Below are 12,305 nucleotides of genomic sequence, written 5' to 3' on the forward strand. Positions count from 1 at the left end.
CTTGCTGTGAGGTGACAATGCAAGGCAAATCAGTTTGCACAGCTTCACAAAAATGCATCCTACCAATTGTATATAACATCCCTGACAGATGTTCTTCTCTCTGCATTGCTCAAATCTGCTTAACTGACATAGACATCCACCATTTTGTATATATACCTCGTGTATAAGTCACATAATACACATATAATTCACATTTCATGCAGTCCCTATTGTACCATTGATAAGATGTGGGTGTGCTGCAACTATCTTCCAGTGACATTGCCCTGCCTCATTGGGTTGTTTCACATGTTCACACATGTCCCTTCCCCCTGTGTTTCCTCCTATTCCATCTCTGTATATCTTATTCAATACACTCATTTCTCCTGAGTGTTATTTTTACATCCATCCACACTTACACAACAGATCCACAATACACAACTCAGTACAGAATGCAGGAGGATACGTATTTTCTGTACTTACACTGTCTTGTCCTGTGTTGTTTTTGGATTTTGGCAGTCATACCTCTCCTTACCTTCAATTTTTTAGATTTTTACACGATGTAGATTTTTTTATATTTTTTGTGTTTCTTGTGTTCCTTTGGTTTTCTGCCATACCACTGGGATGATCTCAGGACTGATATGACTCAATAATTACATACATTTGAGTGTCAGACTTCAAATCTTTCAGAACATATATCTTAACACAAACCTCTGGTTTATTCTACCACATTTTTAAAAAGCAAATATGTCAAATCTGTCACTATTTCTGGGTCCTTGTGCCCCCCATTATGTTGGCCTTTGTCTGGATCTTCTCTGACAGAGAAGTTGAGAGAAGATAATTGTGGCATTCTGCGTAAAACCACAGACCTTCAGTGCTCTGATTTAAACAGGATTGCTATCCCTGTTCACTTACACAGTTTCCTGGCAGGCAACACTGTTGCCAGCCACAAAACCTGACTTATTTATGTTTAAATGTGGTGTGTGGCATGAATATGCAATGAGCTCTGTTACTCACAGGGCATCACCATGCACATATGTAAACTCCATATGCTTCACGCAAAGCCTACATGGAGTTTATTGAATTCCAGGGGAAAAGTTATTCTGTTCAGGGAATCTATGTGCTTTTCAATAGTAATTTAAGATGGAGCATACCAACATACCATTCTTGTTGATGTTAAGTGAAAGATTGGATACTCTAAAGTATGTAAATGCCTCAGAAGCAGCAAAATTAATAGGTCTGCATTGAATTTAAACAAAACATTTTTATTTTGCCATAGAGTAACATTCCCTAGCAGACTTGATATTTGGAATTTTTATGTTTGCAACTGTGGTAGAACCACCACAAACTTCAGTCTTGCCCCCAGCATATAGTTCCACCCTTATTCTGGTGTCTGCTAAGTCATAACCTCACTACCCATGCTCGATCCAAGGAGATGATATAAAATGGGCCTTTGCAATTCATACCTATACTTCCTCATGTGACATAATCAAGCAGAATTCCACCCTTGGCAAACACACATCTCTGTGTGAATCCCAGGCTTCACAAGATATTCAGCAACTAATACATATTCCAAGCACATGTCCTCCCCTTCCTCCTAAGAGAAGTGAGCAGACAAAGCAAAGAATGCAGGGCATTCTCTGCTTGTTATCCTAAATGCTGAGCTGCTTGTTTCCTCAAATGTTGAAGCTCAAAATGGACATTATGTCTATACTGTAAATATTGCAAACAACTTTGGTTTTACTTTTCATAGGTTCATAGATGTTTATTAGGCTAATGGCCACAGGGGTCTTTTTAAGTCTAGCCATGCATTCCAACTGATAATTCTATCTCTGCAACATTTCCCTGGACATAAGACTCAGTAACAAATATAACCATCTACAACAAGCATATGTTTGTTACAAGTCCACTTACAAAACATCGGATTATGCATTGTTCTTATTTATATTGCATGCTTCTCAAATATTCATGTTGTTTAATTTTGTTTATGACCATTCTAGTCATGGCTGAAAAAGGGTATTTGGACCAGCCTTTCCACCCATTTGCCAAACAGTAAATAAATAAGTAAATAAATAAACAAATAAATAAAACTCTTATAGTTCATTCTCTCCCTCACACTGCTCCAGTTGCTCCACTGGAGTCCGAATGAACAGATGCTAAAATCAGCAAGAAAGGCAAGTAGAATTGTTAGACTATAGGTGACGTTTGAGATTTCATCATATAATTGTATGTGGATTGCCCATTTGAAGTCCTTCAGTTCTTATATGTCAGTTTAGGAACTTTAGAGATTTTTAAGGCAAATATTACAAGGTCATTGTCTGACTTAACTAGGTAAGATGATAGTAGGGGAGTAGTACATATAGAGGCTGTATTCGTGAGGACATGATGTAGAATATTTTGTCCTCTGATGGGTTGATTAATATTTATTCCAGGAAAATTTTGCTAATTAAGTTCAAGAACTTCTGGGTATGTTGTACATTGGAGGTATAGGCACTACAATTAATTGTGGGATAATTAAGGTCCCCAGAACTAACAGAGGTCTTGTCAATGAGTTCCTCAAATAATTTCAAGAATCTTGTTTGATTATCTGGGGACATAGAGGGTGCCCTGTAGCAGGTTATAAGTGAGTAGTTTATCTTTTTATATTGATCTGGAGTTCTATGAGTTCTGTTTGTGGGTCTCTGTGAATGTGCCCTAAAGTGAAATGATCCTGAACAAACATGAAGACACCATCACAGTTACCATTAGGGCACAAGGCATGGTAGGTGCAAACCCAAGGTATGGAGTGAATGCCTTCTTTGAACTTAAATCAGGTCTCAGTAATTACACAAACATGAATATGTTTCAGATGCAGGACAGCCCAAGACAGGCAATTTGTTGTTGAGACTTCTGGCATTGAAAAGACCCAACTTGATGTGGTGCAACTCAGGGTTTGATGCGTTTGCTACATTAGAGTGTCAATTAACTGGACTATCCCAAAAAGGCACTATAGGACAGGAAATACTTTAGACAGTGTGTGGTACCTTTGAACGAGAGGTGCAGGTAGCAAGTTGGACTATAAGTTATCTTATCCCATGCTGACACCTACTGGATCCCCCTAAATTGACATCAACAATCTAGCCAATTGTTGACACCAATTTTCTTTTTCTTAGTACCTAGGAATCATTCTTGGTGAAAGAGCAAGTATCTTACCTGTGTTTCTCACATGTGTGGAAAATTCTGGCATGTACCACAGGGTTTTGCATCCCATTTTATTCATTTCCACATGGAGCATAATAATGCTGTAGTCATATCTGTTTTGGAAAGAGTGTTTAGGTCCTACATAATGCCAAACTTTCAGACACTCAGAAGACAACTCATTAGTCCTATCCTTATACAGCTTTGTGAATGGAGAAATTGCAAGCTAACTGAATCACCAATCAATAAGACATATTTGTCAGTCAAATGTTTAGGAGTACTACATTTGGAGGAATCTGACTCTCAGTGGCTTGGTGTAGGTGTGCATGGAGGAGATGAGGTGGAGGATCTATGCTGAAATGTGTTCTTACTAGTTCTAATAGGTGAGGATAGAGGTTGTTTAAGGTACTCAAAGTAAAATATGTTAACTCACTCATGTGAGACTTGAATAACTGCCTTCAATGTCACAATGTACAAATAATTGTTCCGCAACACACCTACAGCTCCACTATGCACTGATTACTTAAATGGCTACAATCCAACTATGTAAAAAAACATACAGATGCACAAACCTGATTGTGCACCTGTAAAAGGTAATAGAAACAATATATTGCTTCCACAGGAAAAAAGTAAGTAATTTTCCTCTTTTATTGTGGTACAGCCAGTGCTAACAAGCACACACAGTTCAGCTGTCTTACGGGACCATGCTCATCCTTATCACCACACAATGCAGCCACCTCAGTGGACCATGCTCATCCTTATCAACACACAATGCAGCTGCCTCAGGGGACCATGCTCATCCTTATCACCACACAATGCAGCTGCTTCAGGGGACCATGCCCATCCTTATCACCACACAATGCAGCTGCCTCAGGGGACCATGCTCATCCTTATCACCACACAATGCAGCTGCCTCAGGGGACCATGCTCATCCTTATCACCACATAATCTGAAAAACATCTTCTACATTCTGAACCTGCTTTAACCCCTCTCTTCATATTAAAAAATCATAAAGCCTACTGACCTGCTTCGCTTCATTCCTAGAGAAAGTGTATTTTTAACATTAGGGCAGTACAATCTCCAAATATCAACCCTGCCCTCTATATCAGACCAGTCTGCAGCTAGTCTTGAAGCTTTGGTATTTCTTAACTAGCAGAGAAGTTCCCTGTCTTTTTTTCCAATCAACAACCATGTTAAAATTCCCACAAATTAACACTTTTGAAATAAGTGGGAGTATTGGCTGCTATTATTCATAAAATTTTAAAAATGATTGAGACATCTGATTTGGGACAATTAAGTCCTCTGAATTCCTACTCTTGCCATTCTGTGAACCAGCCCTATTATCACCTATCTCTCCTCTTTATACTCTTTAAGTGCCAGAGTTTTTACAGGTAAACCCTTTTGGCCAAAATTATCATCAATTTTTATACCCTTTCTGAGCAGCATTCCACCCTACCACACATATCCCTCCCTCCTAGTTTTAAAGCTTCTTTCCTGTTTGTTGTATTTAGTATAATAGCAGCTGCACCAAGTCTTTTAAACTTCTTTCAAAGTTTGCCCCTTTTGATGGGATGGCATATTCCTCTTATGTTCTATGCAACCACATGATAATTAAATTCCATTCCTTTCACCCACACTATATCTCCCATCATCTCGTCTGTCCTCTGTTCTGCCCTGGCTGAGTCTAACTGTACCCTAGGATCTGACAAGGATCTAAACCTGGCTATATGAGCCAAATAAATGATGGGAGCTAAAAAAAATAGTAATCACAGACAGAAAGATAGGTAACCACTCCACCTCTACCTCTTGAACCTTAATATTTTAAAACCTACAGTATTCACCCCAAAAGTTTGCCAACATTTACCCATAATGTTTCAAAATATAACTTTGCAAAAGTACATACAACAATATATTGCATAACAGATAGCAGCAAAATGTGTTATATTAAAAAAAGAAAAAAAATGAAACATTCTCAAGAGTCCTCATTCAGTCTCAGATAAAAACTCCTTGTTCATGCCAAGAGTCATTAAAATAATCCCTGGGATTCATTAACACCTAGATTAAGTGTACACTAAGCATACCCTGTTCTGAGTGAACAGACAGTACAAACATGACTCACAACTTCCTTCTAATTTTAGTATTCCTACTGATTTTCTTGCACCCTTAAATAATCAGGGGAATTCATAAAAGTTACCACAAAGTGTAGACTACATGTACACTTAGTGTAATCTTTCTGAGTGACTAGAAAGCACAGAAAATGTGGTAGGGATGTTCTTGAATACAGATCGTGTCCTCTTAGTATACACTTAGGGCCGGATTCTATAAAGTTCACAGGAAGTATTTACAGACAGTGCAGCATGCCAAAGGAAGACTTCAGTGCACCTGGTACAGAAGCAATTACAGAAGGCACACTGAAGGCAGACCAAGTACTTAAACAGGATATTTAGGGATTCTGCACACACCAGTGTGGTTCCAAAACACATTGTGCACACACAAAGCACCTCAAATGCAACAAACAGGCATGCCAACTCTGTTTTTGAAATCTCTGATGCATACATAATGGACCCCATGGGATTCAAGCAAATATAGATTATGGCAAAATCCATAGCAAAACAAAAAATATGTGTAAAAATACAACCTGCTGTTAATATACTGCAACAGGCAGCAGTGATCCAAGCCATAAATGAGGCTGTGGCTGTGCATCCTAGAGGACAGCTAGCTAGAATCAGAGTAAGGCTACAACTAAACCAGTTGTCAGATCAGGAAATAATCAACAAATATCATCTAGACAGATGGTGCAGGCTGTCTGTAACATGTGTGCACCACATGTCTGTACAGACCCTGTGAGGAAACCCCATACCCCCTTGAAACCAAAGTGTGTCTCAGCCTGGGTGCACTTGCATCTGGGTCATTACAAAGACACATGGGGGGGATGCTGTGGGAGCATCACAGACAGCTGCCAGTCATATCCTGGCTAAATTTCTGGAAGCAACGTGCAGCAAGGTGAATGATGACATAAACTTCATATCGACCACCATGGAGCAGTGACATATAATGCACCACTTCTACAACATAGCAAACTTCCCACGTGTACTTGGTGCAATAGATTGCACACACATACCTATCAAGACATCAGTGCATCCAGAAGCAGATCAATACATAAACATAAAGGGATGGCCATCCATCAAACTGCCAAGTTGTGTATGCAGCTGACAGCAGCATAACAAACATCATGGCAACACACCCAAGAAGTGTTCATGATGCTGCCATTCAGAGGGTAAGTGGACTGAAGGCTGTATTCCAACATGGAGAAATGCCTGATGGACTGCTACTGGGTAAGTACAGGAACACAGCTAGGATGTAATCTAAGGCTCCCCCTCTCAGCAAAATCCATTCTGACCAAAAGTGTTTTTAAACTCCACAACAGGTGACTGTGGTTACCCACTTGAATGGTGGCTAATGACCCTGTACCATGAACCATTCAACCCTGAATAGGAGGCCTACAATATAGGACACACAACAACCAGAAACACCACAGAGTGTGTGTTTGATGTGCTGAAAGCTAGGTTCAGATATCTGGACATATCCAGGGTGCACTGCAATACACACCTGAGAAGGCAGCACAGATTATAACGATGTGTGCCATGCTGCACAACATGCTAACCAGAGCACATGGAGGTCTTCCAGATATAGGTGTGCGTGAACAATACCAAGAACCACACATGTCTGAAGAGAACATCCCACAGTTATCAGAGGAGCAGCAAAAGAGACATAGGGGGCAGAAGTCACAGGTGTAGGCAATGTAGGGTGCAACCACAAGTGCAGATTCAGGCAATACGGTAGTTTCTGACCCAGATATTTGAGTCATCACAAGCCACATGTACATAAGCACACAAAATGAACATTGATGTTCAGGTGTTGCTCAACAACAGCAAGGACCCACTAGATGTACACACTGAGCATCACACATAACATAATCATAACACATTCCAACATGAACATATGGAAATGTGCCAACAAAACAAAAACATCAGTTCAGGGCACAACTGCCACAGTTATACATAGGCACTCAGTCTGTTGTATTACTGTATAGTAAACAATAAGGGACAGACATCATTGCTACACATACATATCATTACAATATTATAACATGAAAAAAGAGAGATCATGCACAACATCATGCAGACATTTTTATTTCACAAAACACATATCACAATATAGTGGTATTGGAATAATGAGCCAGTTATGTGTACTATACTGTTAGTCACACTCTAACACAGTCTTGCTTGACCTCACTGATGTCTCACACCATGGTCCACCCATACCACTCAACCTCTTAGAGCAAGATACCTGGACAAAGCCATAAATAAAAATGGGACAAAGGCCCAAAAACAGGGCCAATTTTTAAATATTGCTCTTACAAACTTAGAAAGTTGATAGAACAGATTTTGCATTAGCATGAGTTTTCTGATGGGCATGAAGTCTGAAACTGAAATGTCAGTCATTATTTTCTAACTTCAGTTTTTAATGAGTTGCCAATAATTTGACAGGCAACCACAATTTCATGAAAAATTGACCAAAAATATGAGGCAAAAATCTGTGCAGTTGAGAGATATGGGTCCAACTGTTATGACCACCTACAGATACATCCTGCCGTAGTTGCTCTACAGAGGAGATGGATGGGGTACAACACCATGCTGAGATGAAGAAGCATGATTGCGACTTGAAGGCCTTGTGAATAGCAGGACCTCAGAAGATGGGTCAGCAGTCAATATCTGTGCAGGATGGACCACAGACAAGGATTCTCAATGCACAGTGGTGATTCTGCAGACAGGTGCCTCTCACAGGTTGCAGTCTGCTGTTCATAGTCATGGAACACAAAATTCTGCTTGTGGTATGACACTGCTGCAGTACCATAGTGGCCAGTGTTTCCACTGACCCTGCTACAGCTACCAGAGTCTCATTCTGAGCAGCCAATGCAGCCATAATCTCATTGTGTCTGCACACTTCTTCTTCATACATGACACGTGGCTGGTGTGACACACAATCTTTGGCACAAACGAGTATACGGACATCAGAAAAATGCAGTTGCTGTGACCATTCATTTGTCTGCAGCAGGTGGTGGACACCCTCTGACACCTGCTCATGTACTATATCTGCTCATTTAGATCTACAGCGATGCCCTGTATCTGGTTGTTGTGAGGATCTGCTAGCAGCATTGCCCCCAACTGTGGTGTGTTGAGCAATGGCCTCAACCTGTTCATCATCTACTGTGCCATCATCTTCTGAATGCATCAAATGGATCTCCACATCTGAGAATACTTCTGATACAACATCAGTGTCAACCTCATGGATGGAATGTCCAAACAATCTAAGGCCCTCAGTCCCAGGGGCCATATCACCATGCTGAAACACATCATGAGTAACATTGTGATCACTGGATGGGGTGCTGGGTGATAAAGACAGCTGATGTGCTAGAAGATACAAAGATACAGATCAGGAGAATGTGCCTACAGCACATGATGAAAATCAGAGACACTTGGCGCATATATTTCCTGCAATGTTACAAATACTAATGACTTCACTTGCAGTCCACCTTATGTATGTTTCATGGCATGTACATATCATAACTATATAATCTAGTAACATGACCAACATACATGACATATGTAATGCATAAAAAAATAAAAGCACACCTGGCAAACAATCATGGAGATAATGCTGTTGTTCCACTTCAGCTAGTGCACCAGAAAAAATACATTATGGATCACATCATTCGCACCATTACCCAGGTGAACACAGTTAAAACTTACAGAAAGTGTGACATGCACATACTACTCATATGGACCCCATCATTCACACCATTGACCAGGTGAACACAGTTAAAACATACAGAATGCGTGACATGCACATACTACTCATACAGATCCCATCATTCACACCATTGACCTGGTGAACGCAGTTAAAACATACAGAATGCACATACTACTTATATGTGCACTTGAGAACTCCTGCTGTGTAGAGTTTGTGGATTGTACTATGTATCCTGCAGTGGTAAAGTAAACAGAAAGGTAGCACAGTCATGTAGGTATCAAAACTGATACTGACAACATCATGTATACAGTGCAGTAATATGGGCTGCAAATACTCATGTGAACTGATACTAAAACATCACATATACAGTGCAGTAATATGGGCTGCAAATACTCATGTGAACTGATACTAAAACATCACATATACAGTGCAGTAATATGGGCTGCAGATACTCATGTGAACTGATACTAAAACATCACATATACAGTGCAGTAATATGGGCTGCAAATACTCATGTGAACTGATACTAAAACATCACATATACAGTGCAGTAATATGGGCTGCAAATACTCATGTGAACTGATACTAAAACATCACATATACAGTGCAGTAATATGGGCTGCAGATACTCACGTGAACTGATACTGACAGCATCACATATACAGTGCAGTAATATGGGGTGCAAATACGTGATGTACATTGCAACTGTATACCAGAAGGGCTTGTATTGACAGGAAATCCAAGCATTATGCATGCTAAACACAGTTGAAAGCTCTGACAATGTTAATGTAACACACCTGTTTTTTCTTCACTTGATAATGCATGGCTTGCCCCTGCACTGGATGTACCTGTAGTGTTCAGGGTTAGGGAAACAGCAATGTAACAGTAAACAGCAGTGCCATGAAATTAGGTGTGGGCACTAACAAGGTAGTTTGCACTTACATGAGGTGTGGGCACTAACATGGTGGTGTGCATAGCAACAGTATATAGACACTCACCTGCTGTTCCCTGCTGTAAGCTTGAAGTAGATGGACCTGTGAATATTAATTCAAGAAACATTACAACTGTAATCTGCACTGTTCTGTCTATAACTCAGATGTAACAATACATGTAATTATACTTATGTTCATCATCCTCACCCTATGTGAAAGTGGTCTAATGGCTCAGCTCTGCTGCTGCAAATCATAAACAGCAATACATGAATACGTATGCTAAAGCAATATGCAGTGAGTGTCAAAATACTCATCCCTGTAATGGACATTAATACATACATGTTCATGCTGGAACTCCAGCTTAGAATCCCACCACCAGGGATTCATCACTCCCTTCTTGCTGTATGCAGTGAGGTCAAAAAGATTGTGATGTCATTGGTGGTCAGTGGTGGTCCACCACTAGTAGCATCCCTCGATCTCTCATAAAATATCACTCTGTTGGCTGCATGAAGAATCATGTCCAAGCAGTGCCATCTACAGGCCTCATGGAATCAGCTGTGGCCTCCAGCTGCGTTGATCATGTTGGTGAGGTCTGTCCAGATTTAATTTCTCCAAACAGTGTCACCTGAATGGCCTAGGAGTCTCCTTCCATGCTGGCAGAGAGCATCAATGATGATTTCATTTTTCTGGAGGAAAAAGTTGCCATTCCAAGGATGGATGGCCATCTGATAAAACATTGGTACGCACATAATAATAATCATGGTTGAGCATATTTATGCATTTGATTCTGTGAACAGCATATGTCAAAATAAATACCATGCATTCCTGTGCAATGCAAAGATCTGTGTAACACTGTGATAGATACTAACATGATATCTAAAAAGTATCAACAATGCCTTCATACAACTGTGATAGCAGCATAACTTGCAATTATCTGTACAGTTCATGAATGGGATAAAACCCCTGGTAGTACATATATGTTGAAGGGAAGTTCAAAGCCAACCAGCATCATACCACCATAGTCCACTTGCATTTCAAATTAAAACACTACATCAATTAACAATTAAACAACTTGTGGAATGCATCAGAATACCTCAGGGTCCTTAGGCAGTACAGATCCACAGTATATCGAGAGATTTTCCTGCCATTCAGTGATTATATCAGCTTTAGTTTTCAATTCAGTTTGAAATTATTACAGATGATTTTGTATTTGTGTAACACACTCCTGTTGTCTGTGTAACCATCACTGTAGATCTTCAGATTTTAGCAAAATCGCCTACAGCATTCCTGTTATTAACAACATTTGCCTTTCTGACACACTAAGTTCTTCCCTGAAAAGAAACTACTAGCCTAGTGGGGCTAACCTGGTAAACAAAGGATAAATAAATAAAAATAAAAACAAGCTTTGGTCATCTCAATGAATGTTATGGAAGAAGATTTATCTTCTGGTATTCTTGCCTTATTTTATTATAAATTCATGTGCATGTTGAAGTTATAAATTTTATGGTGATACCACTAGAGCAAATAGAAATTACTCCCCTAATGATGGTTTGCCAGTCATGCCCCAGATCGTGTTTATTTATTTATTCATTGAGTTTTAACCAAGAAAAGAATTACAATAATCAAAGCTATATGACAAACTTCCGATTGTATGTATCAAATATACATTTTCATTTACAATCTGTTTTTGTATTTTTTTTTCATCCCAAACGTCGGCCATTTAGCATTCCTCATTCATTTGTCAGAAAATTGCAGATTTTACAAGGAGCAGGCCCCCATCCTATAAAAAAAAAACAGCATTTTGATGTGGGGAGAAATCTCGGGAAATACCATGTGCTGCCTTTACTTACTCATTGTTCTACAGTGTTTTTTTATAACTTCTGTAACTGGAAGCAGTGTGGAATATTAGTGTTTTTCATAACCTGTTTTTTTCCTTGTGTCTTCCTTCTAAAATCTATGGTTTTCTGCCAAGAGCAGGTGGGCTGTATCACTAAAATTCACATTTCAGATTTACACTCCATATCCTTCATACCATGAACTTTTGCAGACACTGTAGTTCTGATTTTAGCTTGGATTTACAGTGGGCTTAGTGATTTGTGGTATTTGATGCTTAATTTAAAAGACCTGTGTGAGAAATATAGCCCTTCATTTTCTGCATTAGGGATTGTTTGTTTTGGAGGTTTCAGATTATATATGCTCTGAAACTATACATGGATTGGTATTAGGAATGCTCGCTTTGATTTGTAAGGATGTTATGGCTAAGTTAACCAAGTCTGATGTACCTTGAAGATTATAAGTATTTGACTTATAATATATTTTTTATTCAGTTGTCTGTGAATGTTGGTACTGCTATATTTGCTGCACTGATATGTGATTACAGGTAGTAAGTGACCAATCTGCAAATGT

The sequence above is a fragment of the Protopterus annectens genome, chromosome 6.part0, assembly GCF_019279795.1.
Source record: "Protopterus annectens isolate FY-2018-M chromosome 6.part0, PAN1.0, whole genome shotgun sequence".
NCBI lineage: Eukaryota > Metazoa > Chordata > Ceratodontiformes > Protopteridae > Protopterus > Protopterus annectens.